Here is an 11,863-nt window from a genome sequence, read left to right as displayed (position 1 = left end):
GATCAATAGTGTTTGCTTGGCACAGAAGACCAGAGAAAGAAAGAAAGAACCAAAGAAAGAGAAGAAACATACATTTCACAATGGGGGAGCAAGAGAGCACAGCACCAGAGCTGTAGTCAAATTTCACTGGTGTCAAATTAATTTCCGTGTTATCTGAAAATTCAATTAGAAAGGACCCCCCTCCTTCTCCTCCCTCCTCTTTTTTGTGAGTAAGAGAGTGTTGGACATCCCGGCGTGACAGATTACACTGCTCAGAGTGCATATCAGGCCGAAGTGTTGAGGCCCACTAATCCGCCCTCTAATTCTCAATTAGTGTAAAATGAGGCCATAAATCACGCAGACAGGCCAATCGATGGAAACGTTGTTTTAGAAGTGATTGGCAGCCTCCCCAAAGGTTACTGTTTAAGTTGGTTTAAGGTTACAGCTCTCTCTAGGCTGGAAGCAGGTGTGTGTGTGTGGGTGTGTGTGTGTGTGCGTGTTGGCTTGGCTTGTGGTTGGGAGGGCTGGGGGGGGTCGAACTCAATCTATATGATGCAGGGCCTTGGTCCTTTGGGGATACAGCAGAGGGACAGCACCAATTTTTAGCCCATCAGCCGTCCAATTTTTCTCCTTTTCATACCTGCTGTAGCAAATGAGAAACAAATTAAATTTCACCCCACTATCTCCACAGAAACCATTTAAATCCTTTATGGAAACCAAATTGTCCCCAGACAAATCGCCCCTGGTTCTGTGGAAATACACTATGGCGCTGCAACCGAAATAAATTTGTGTCACTCTGGATATGGCATTGTCTGTAATGCCATTCATTGGAGGATCCTGGTGAAAGAGAGAGGGGAATAAAATACGGGGCACTTTTGGAGAAACAAAAGGGGTGAAAAAGACCCCAGCTTTACATTCTCTTTCATACTCTCCTCTCCATCTCCCTGTGTCTTTCGATCCTTCTCCTCTGTGCCTACTTTTCCCCTGCGTGGTGTTATTAATTTTCGGCCAGAGTTTTTGCATTCATGAGGTTGAGATTGAAATGGAAATGAGGGCTGGCTGAGTGAGCGAAGTGAGCAGCCTCAGCAGTGGCCACGGCCAAAGGGGGGCCCAGCGCGGCATGGCACACCACTGCTCAGCCGACACGTGTCAGAGACAGAGGGGACTCGGCGGCCACCATCCAGCCTCTCATTCCCGCAGATTACCAGCCCCTGACATCAATCACTGCATCAGGGAAACAATGCATAAAACGGCCCCAACAAGGGCGATGAAAAATTACTGACAGTGCAGGAGTGGAGCGCGTGGAAGGGTGGGAGGGGTAGGAGGGACTGTGGGTTGGGAGGAAGGGAGGGAAAGAAGGAAGGAGGAGACCTGGTGCCATTCTATCTTCTCCAAGCGACGATTAGTCACATTCACAAGGGAGAAAGAAAGCACTAGAGAAGGAGAACACAACAGCGAGAAAGGAAATCAAGCTAAAGTAAAACAAGAACAAGAGTAACAAAAACAAAAGAGAAAAGAGATTGCAGAGTAGGAGGCTATATCGACAAGCTAACAGTTGGCATTGTTCTTATAAGGTGACAAGGATAGGTTTTCTATTTTGAGCTTAACTTAATTTTTAGCTTAATTATATAACAGGAAGAACTATAAGGTTGGAATGTGTGTTCAACATCTTTGAACACAGACATAACAAGTCTGGGGTTAAGGGGGCGGGGGGTTACCATAAAAACTGTTGCTTCTGGCCACTTTTCAAATGTAAGTCCAATGTTCACTCTCATTTTAATCCTGTTTTGTTCTCCACCAGTTCCTGAGGAAAATGTCTACTCCGTGCAGCAAATAGCGCCGCCCATGACAATTGTGATTGGTTTAAAGACATGCCAATAACCACAGCATATTTTTCCCCTATCCCATACTGCTATGTGGACTAACCAGACCTTCATCCGCAGCGCTGTGGAGGAATGTCAGGTAATGTGAGACTACTACACATTGTAGTATGTTCTGGCTACACCGCCTATCTATTCTGGGATGGGGGGGAAATTGCAAAGTTATGAAACGCTCCTGTGGGTCACATTAAAGGGAAGGAATAAACGACTGATGTTGTCCATTATGGTTTGGGGAATTTATTGCTACTAAGCGTTTTCCCTTCCACATTACGCATTGTAATTTTGTCCATTGGAAATATAAAAACTATCAATTGTTGCAGCTTTACATCAATGATGTTAATAAAAGGGTAAAGTTATTATAATTCACTTTGGGAGTGATGGCAGTGTCCAACCATGTGTTTGAATGTTGAGGAGACCCTTTTGTTTACATTCTGATCATGGATTGTGCCTTTAAACAAACACTTAAAGTTGATCTGTTTGTCACATACTGTATGTTGATTTTCTCCAGATAACAATTTCTATTGCTTTTTTTGAAAGGCCACGTCTGTGGCTTTGCCACGAGAGGTTCACCTTTTTGCGACAGCGTCACCTCAGGTTCACGTCTAACCCAATCGGGGCCATTGTTGGTGAGATCTTCACTTAGGGCTCCATTTTTGGGCCAGTGGAGTTCCATTTAAACAGTGCCAAACTGGTCTATTATTATGATCATTAACAACTGTGTTTTTCTTTTTTTTCCTGCAGTTGTTTGGTGTCTGCTTTGTGTCCTCCACAGCAAAAAGCTAATGTGCTGAAAGGCTGGTTCTTCATCTCCCTGAGCTTATTGAAATCATGTGAATGCCATTTGTGCTTAATCCTTCTGGGTGTGCCATAAAGAGAAGAGAGTCGGCAGCTCCTGAAGAGAGATGAGAGGACCTCAGGGGATTCACTTTGCTTCGCCTCATCTGCTGAGAAAGAGAGGGAGAGAGAGAGAGAGAGACTAGGAGCGTTAGACAACTGACAACCTAACCAAAATATGTCTCATAATTTGATTAGGTTACAATGACAATCTTTATTTATAGTCGGTCTCAGAGGCAGGGACGTTTTTTTTTTGTAGCATTAGATTCATATTAACTGGTGCTGGATTCATGGCTAGAATCTAAATAAAATAATGCTCATTTAGCTAGAGGCTAATTACAGACAACAGCATGTCTATCTGACACCTGGCCCCGACTGCTCCAAACACTCCTTTGCCTCATTAGGTTTGTGATCACTCATTTAATTTAGTAAGGGGTCGCCTTCTCCTCAAAACCAGGATATCAAGTCACTGGAACCACTTCCATATGCATGAGAATTACATCAGAGACGGCACTGTTGTCAAAGCTTTTGAAATAATAATGCGGCAAATGATAACGCCTCGGGACGCTACAACACCTCATTACAGCTCAGAGTAGTTCTTGTAAAGGAGAAAACAGGCTGGAATGAATAGGAAGCATGGCGGCGCTTGAACAACAATGATATTTATATTCATCCGTTTACATCAAATTGTTGCTTCCCCACAAAAGCCTGAAACAGCAGCAGGGTTTTGAACTTGGGGTTAATGAAAAAGTCCCTGGCGTCAAGTTACCTGCTTGTCTGCAGGCGAACCCGTCTGTCGAAACAAACATTTCATTTGTGCGCCACATGTTTCTCAGACAAGACCCTAGTAAAAGTTGTTCAATAAATTTTACCGTCTGTTTTACAGACCTCCCCTTTCCCCCTGTGTCATATTTTTAATTGAAAGTAGATTCTAACTCGGCTATAAACATCATTCCACCCAATCAGAGCCGGTTTAGATCAAATGGTTGTTTCAATGGGCCGCATGCTTACAGATGCCTTCAACCTCGCCTTGTCTCCCAGGCTCTCGTACTGTTAAACACTCTGGCACTCTTTTAAGGCTGGGAGATGGCTGTCACTGTATTTTGTCAGCAAAGCATAATATTTCTTCAGGAGTTCTGAACCTGGCACTCAGCGGGATAGAAATGAAAATAAGGCAGTACATAAACGGAGGGAGTCAGCCGTAAATCACCTAACACGCAGAGGAGGCAGCAGGTAGACGCGCTGCTTGCTGTCACAGCTCTCCCCTGGAAACCAGATTGGACACCAGCCATCATGCTTTAATCAAACTGCACATAATAGACATGTCCCTGCTCTTTATGACACACACATATAGTACAGCGCACACGCACGCACCAAAGAAGTGAGCTTTCAGACTTTTACAACTTGTGCTATTTAAATGTGGCTTATGTTTGTTTGTTTGGGTGTCAGAGGTTATTCTTTTGTGGTATCCTAAAAGCGATCTTTGAAGCATTAAAATTAGCGGTTCACACACACACATACAGACACACACACACACACACACACACATTTATTCTTCAAAGGTCGGTTCTCTTTACTGTGATATGAAGCTGTTTTCTTTTGACATGCTGCGTGTCAAACGATAATGTTATTGTTGGCAAAACTCTTTCATAGCGGTATAATTTTATTCTGACTTTTTCCTTTCTTTTTTTTAATTAAACAGTAGATGTCTCGCATGGCTGTGGGTTTGCAGCTAAGTGCGGTTTGAAAGCTAACACCAAACAGATGGGAAAGTATTCATATTCTAATGAGAGCAGAATTATGCCGACCACTGAAACACTAGAAAACCTTATCTTACCCTGCATGATAAATTGTCCCAATGAGCTGAAACACGGAAGTTGTGTGGAGATGAAAGTGTACTGGACTGCATTCAGTTAATTATGTTCCCCCAAGTGCAGTATTATTATAGAATCTACTTCTTAGTTTAGAAACCAGGAATTATATTCCTCATTTTCAGCACTTTCTGCTGAACCACACAACTTCAGAAATGTCAATAAACTACTTACAGCCTGTAAAGAAGGAATCACAATGAATGATGATGTATGTAACTATGTTCTTCAACAAATCATGTAGTGATGTGACTAATGATGCTCTCATTATGTGGGTGGTTCATTCCAAGGCACTTGGAGGTTGCCTGCCAAATGACTACTGTGTTCAACTCAAAAGCAGCACTGATTGTATGGAGGCTCTTATGGAGAAAGTGTCCTCAGAGGCCCTACAGGTCAAATCATCAAATTTGGCTTTGAATTGACTTTGTTTTAATCCTCAACCTGCCACCAAAACCACAGCACTTATTGTCTGTACAACCCCTTCTTATTAAAATACGCTCCCATGGGGCGACCTTTAGCTCACCTGGTCACTGTAGGCTGAGTGCTTTGCAGCGAATCCGACTTGCGGCCCTTTGCTGCCTGTCATCCCCCATCTCTCTCCCACCTTTCCCGTCTATCCACTGTCACTCTAAAATAAAGGGAAAAAGACCCCAAAGAATATTCTTCAAAAAGTAAATACGCTCACATACAAATTAAACGTGTTTTGTTGTTTGTTCCAACATGTCCTCGTACCGGCAACAGGCACACGTTGTGAAATGGACGCAGTTTTAAACACGTGGTTAACATTTGAATTGAAACACAACTACTTATTTAGTTGTAAGAAACAACACTACTTGGTTAGTTTAGGAAAGGATCATGGTTTAGGTTATAATATCTACTTTTGTTACATAACTTAAGTTAAGCATGTTCCATACGTGCTCTAAGTTAAGTAGCCTACTTTATTCAAAGTACTTATAGAAGAATTCCAGTTGATTCCAACTCGTGGCTCTGTTTTTTTTTAAATGTATAGTGCTGTCAGTAGCAAGAAAAATGAAATCAATCAGTGCTGCCTACACTGTGTTATCCCCCTGCTAGAGTTAGCACCCAACAGGCTTGAAAATGGCAAGTTTTAAACGTGTTTTTAGCCTCTAAACATGTTCAAAATGCCAATAAAAGTGCCTACCAATGTGAAGTGATTCTTTTTCGCGTGAACACAGTGAATCTGACTGTTGTAGATGTGAAAGAAATACATGAAAGTTCTGCTATTTCAGCTGTGTATTGTTTGGGTGTTGAGACGACTGTTAGAGTGCTTAGGGACCGTCTACAAATTACACTGAAAAGAGATAAAACAAAAATATGAAGGCTATCTATTTAATGATTAAATGAGATTGTCTCTCCAAACTTACCTCAATTATAACTTGTCTCCTGTTAGTTGTACGACATCACTTACTTTAAAAAAAATAAACATATGCTTATTTTTGAAAATAGGTTTGTATGTCTTTTTGGTGTTGTAGTTTATAAACAGTCCTGAAGCACTTGCAATATAAACACAGGAACGGGACACGGCTGAATTAGCAGACCTTTAATGAATTTCTTTAACATCTACTGCAGTCAGATTTACTGTGTTCACTCGGAAGGAATCACTGCACATGGTTAGGCACTTTTAATGACATTTTCAACATGTTTAGAGGCTAAAAACACGTTTAAAACTTGCCCTTTTTCAAGCCTGTTGGGTGCTAACTCTAGCGGGAGGATAACACAGTGTATGCAGAACCGATTGTTTTCATTTTTCTCTCTACTGGCAGCACTCCAAATCTCCAAACAACAGAGCTACGTGTTGAAATCGACCGGAATTCTCCTTTAATTTAAATTACGTCAGCGTTGACTAGTGGTTGTACACGGGATACAAAGAGCCTCCTTACAAAACAGACTAAAAACATATTTGTGATACATCAAAAACAAACGTAAAACAATACATTTCCAGTCAAAAAGTAATCGGGAAGACAGTTTAGTTTTAGTATGTTATGGTACCACAATTAAATGGTGCCTAAGGTATATGAAACAACAAAATTAAAATAAACTAAACTGACACTTTTTTTTTTTTATGAGCCATACACGCAATTTGTTGCATTATGATGTGCTGTTTTAGTATTGCATCACCTGAAAAGTGAAAACAGCTCCACATGCTAGTCCCTGAGGGGAGGAAGACAGATGCAAGCTGATTTGAGAGCAGGCACCGGGGACAGTAAACCAAAACCAATTGAGTTACAGCTTCATTACATAAAGCCAGAGAAGGTGGTTTAAACGATATGAATGATAACCCAATATATTGGACATTAGCAGCACAGATTGACATGTGACAGGGGAGAGTGGCAAAGAAAGGAACAGATGGTTCACCCTTTCTGTCAGTGTCTCTGCTGTAACATGGTATATCTTGTCAAGGGGAGAGTTTTATTGATTAAATTCCTGCCCTCAGACACGGGTCCTATAGCTACATGTGTCTGTGCTGCTACTGGCCGTCGGAAACCCAACACCGGAGCACAGGTTGTGCAGCAGGGTGGGTAGCGGCCTTCTATTATAGTCTCACAACCAGTCCCATCTGTCATCTGCAACAGCTCTTTCCTGTTGTCATGTTCTCGCAGAACAGAGCATCATTACCACTTACAAATATGAGTGGGGATATTATCAAAAACATCTCCCTTACATTATCTTTGTACATCTTTTAGTTTTTAGTATTTTATTATGCATCTTTCATCAAATTAAAAGTGAGATTTCATTTAGCATCTTGAGAAGAAACAAATAATTCAAAGCATCATTCCGCAGAAGATGAAGAGGTTATGTTTTTTTGTTTTGGCTGTGATTGTGTTGTTTGTGTTTTGTTATCCTGTCAGAAGGGTAATTGCTGTGGTTGCAATAGATTAAGGTCTTGTGAGAAAACAGAAGTATTGAGTGGACGCAGTTATGCCGCTAACCACAGTTTAATCACAAGAGCACAGAATGACCCCACTCCCGCAAACAGACCACTTAATTGCATGCAGAAGGCAGCAAAATATTTCCCTTCAACAAACAGTTCATCATTTGGTGTAAACTATGAAATGATGTTATATAATGATAACCATCAACAGTGATCTAGTGGACCCAAAGACCTTTCTCATCAATTATCTGTTATTAGAGACACTGTATCCTGTGTATAGTGATATTCCTTTACGTTTGATGAATGTTGCCCTCGGCGGGTGTTTTGGTCCCCGGGATATCTTTCTCCCACTGATGTACTTATTAATAATAAATTGAGCGAGGAATGTGTGAGTTCTGCCTCCCTCCACTGTGATTATAGAGACAAAAGAGTGTTTGAAGTATCCATCTTAATACAAAGACACTTTATTAGATAAAGCTAACTTGCCCAAGACAAATAGTGACGCCTAGGCACTAGAGGAAAGCAGAGCTCACAATCTTTCTTCGCCTTCCTCCTTCCCCTCTCTTTATCTTCCTCTCACCTTTTTTTCAACAAATTATGAATCTTTTACCCCTAATTTCATTGTACGGTGATTATTGTAAGGAGGGCTAGACCTCTGCAGTGTCAGGTGAGGAGAGACCAGATGGCAGGATGTGGTCTGAGGCGGGCTAAATAAGTTTCTGGCAGCATAAACCACCAGAGATTGTCTGCAAAGTCATATGTCATTCATTCATATTACCACATTTGCCACCACCCGCCACTAATTCCCCACCCCTCCTGCTGTTCTAACACTAACAATACATAATCTTCGTGTGTCAGACATTCAGATGAAAATACAGAGTGTGTTATTTATGCCTTCATCGCAGCTCTCGGATATGTGTTTTTCTCCCGCTCTATCAAAGAGCAGTCAGTCACCTCAGCCATATAAATCACCCTCAAGCTGCACTTTGTGAAAACATGCCGATTAAGTTTGTGCACCGTGGTCGGCTGGGAAGGCAGTAAATTTCCTTAGTAACAAAGTTAACATTGATTCAGATATAAGCACTTGTCCGTGTGTAACAACGATAACCTTTTAGTAGATTTGGAAAACATATTTGACACCCATTAAAATAACGAATGATTTTTCTCCTCCCCAGAGGAAGGCAGAGAAGGTGTGTTTGGACAGGAAGGGAGAGGGGGGTGGTTAACATGCCATGACTTCACCTCAGCCCTGCATCCTGAGTCCTCCGGCTCTCCAGCCCTGGATAAAAAGAAAAAAATCCGAGCAAATTGCCCATTAAATCACAAATTTGAAAAATTATGTTGACATTTGATGGCATTAGGAAGCAATAAACTGGACAAATGAAATCCAACGTTTTCACATAAATAAACATCTGCTTCTCTATTTCTGATTGATATTTCACAATATCTTAAATAAGCATATAGTCACTTCACACATACAGTGGTGTGAAAAAGTGTTTGCCCCCTTCCTCATTTCCTGTTCCTTTGCATGTTTGTCACACTTAAGCGTTTCGGAACATCAAACCAATTTAAACAATAGTCAAGGACAACACAAGTAAACACAAAATGCAATTTGTAAATGAAGGTGTTTATTATTAAAGGTGAAAAAAAATCCAAACCATCATGGCCCTGTGTGAAAAAGTGATTGCCCCCTAAACCTAATAACTGGTTGGGCCCCCCTTAGCAGCAACAACTGCAACCAAGCGTTTTGCGATAACGTGCAATGAGCTTTTACAGCGTCCTGGAGGAATTTTGTCCCACTCATCTTTGCAGAATTGTCCTAATTCAGTTACATTAGAAGGTTTCGAGCATGAAACGGCCTTTTTAAGGTCATACCACAACATCTCAATAGGATTCAGGTCAGGACTTAGGCTAGGCCACTCCAAAGTCTTCATTTTGTTTTTCTTCAGCCATTCGGTGGTGGACTTGCTGGTGTGTTTAGGATCATTGTCCTGCTGCAGAACCCAAGTTCGTTTCAGCTTGAGTACACGAACAGATGGTCGGACATTCTCCTTCAGGATCTCTTGGTAGACAGCAGAATTCATAGTTCCTTTATCACGGCAAGTCTTCCAGGTCCTGAAGCAGCAAAACAGCCCAGACCATCACACTACCACCACCATATTTTACTGTTGGTATAATGTTCTTTTTATGAAATGCAGTGTTCCTTCTACGCCAGATATACTTGGACACACACCTTCCAAAGAGTTCCACTTTTGTCTCATCGGTCCACAGAATGTTGTCCCAAAAGTCTTGGGGATCATCAAGATGTGTTGTGGAGAAATTGAGACGAGCTTTGATGTTCTTTTTGCTCAGCAGTGTTTTTTTCCTTGGAACTCTGCCATGCAGGCCATTTTTGCCCAGTCTTTACCTGATGGTGGAGGCATGAACGCTGACCTTAACTGAGGCAAGTGAGGCCTTCAGTTCTTTGGACATTGTTGTGGGGTCTTTTGTGACCTCTTGGATGAGTCGTCGCTGCACTCTTGGGGTAATTTTGGGCGGCCGGCCACTCCTGGGAAGGTTCACCACTGTTCCATGTCTTCGCCATTTGTGGATAATGGTTCTCACTGTGGTTCACTGGATTCCCAAAGCTTTGGAAATGGCTTTATAACCCTTTCCAGACTGATAGATCTCAATTACTTTCTTTCTCAATGTTTCCTGAATTTCTTTGGGTCTCGGCATGATGTGTAGCTTTTAAGGATCTTCTGGTGGCCCTTACTGTATCAAGCAGCTCCTATTTAAGTGATGCCTTGATTGTGAACAGGTGTGGCAATAATCAGGCCTGGGTGTGGCTAGAGAAATTGAACTCAGGTGTGGACAACCACAGTTATAGTATGTTTTAACAAGGGGGGCAATCACTTTTTCACACAGGGCCATGATGGTTTGGATTTTTTTTCACCTTTAATAATAAACACCTTCATTTACAAATTGCATTTTGTGTTTACTTGTGTTGTCCTTGACTATTGTTTAAATTGGTTTGATGTTCCGAAACACTTAAGTGTGACAAACATGCAAAGGAACAGGAAATGAGGAAGGGGGCAAACACTTTTTCACACCACTGTACATTGGTTGTCTTTTTTTCCGCTTTCGCACAGGTTTGTTTAAAATAAATGATATAGGCTAATGATATAATATTTTGAAAAATCAAATAATTGTTCTAAAAAACTAATTACATAACTTTACAAATGGCAACCACCAAAGACACAAAAAAAATAGTTATGGTTTATCAAGCAGCCAGGAAATGTTTGGAGGTATTTACTGACCATCAACAGCTAGCTTAATGTTAGCCCTTGTGACAACGTTGGCGTACCGGGAGGTGCCTTTCTCGTCTTCTCTCATTTCTCCAGCAAGCTAACACCGGAGCACTGAACGCTCAGGCAAGAAAAACTGATGTTAACCTTTAATCAAACCATGACAGCAAGTGAGCCAACCCCCAAAATGTGTAAGTACAGAGTGTTACCGGGAATAGGAACTGTTATGTAGTTACTGAATTTCCAGTTGCAATCCAACTGTCAAGTCACTTAAACCGGAGATGTAGTTTCTTTTTAACCGCGCGTTTACATAGACAATGGCTGCGTCGTGTCGGAATTGTTCACATACTGTACTTGCCTGTGTACTACGTGTGTTACTGGATGATTCCACTAGAGGGCACACCAGAGAACTTCAGGATTTGCATAAAGTAAACAATAAACATGGCGACACTAGAAAAGGTTACAATATTGTTATTTCTGGTGGTATTGCAGGTTTGGCTGAGCGAGACTACCAAGACAAATGTGATACTGTGATAAACGTATTATACTAACTGACTGTAAGTACAGACTTTCTGTGGCTGAATAGTCACTTACTAGACACAATAATAATATCTACAAAAATAATTAAAGAGAGAAAGAAATGCAATGTCTTTGATTTATTTGGTGCAAAGAATGAGAAAGTCATAAACAAAACAGAAAAATTAAACATTAAAATTAATCAAATTATTAAGAAAATGTGAGCAAAATCAAAAAATTAACATTAAAGAAGAAGCAATATGATTTGAATATGTTATACCTGGTTTAATTCATTATCACAGGGCTAGAAATGTGTTGTGCAAAATAATAAATAATCATGTTTTTTTAAATGGTGTTTCTGCAGTGCTAGTCATCATCTTTGCATGGATATGTCCAAGTTGTAACAACAGTGGTGTTGTTTCATAACAGCTTTAAAATAATTTCCCTCCCTAAACAAACCACTAAATTAACAGGATTGATAACCAGAAAAATGTTTACTTCATGGACATAATTAGATACACCTGAGCTTCATGCTTTCACACTGCAGAGCTTTTATGTGTTGTGTAACGATATGTCGCAGCTCAGCTAATGTTCTGTTTAAATGTG

This window comes from Etheostoma spectabile, chromosome 11 (genome assembly GCF_008692095.1).
Source record: "Etheostoma spectabile isolate EspeVRDwgs_2016 chromosome 11, UIUC_Espe_1.0, whole genome shotgun sequence".
NCBI lineage: Eukaryota > Metazoa > Chordata > Actinopteri > Perciformes > Percidae > Etheostoma > Etheostoma spectabile.
Note: the sequence above shows the minus strand (reverse complement) of the source record.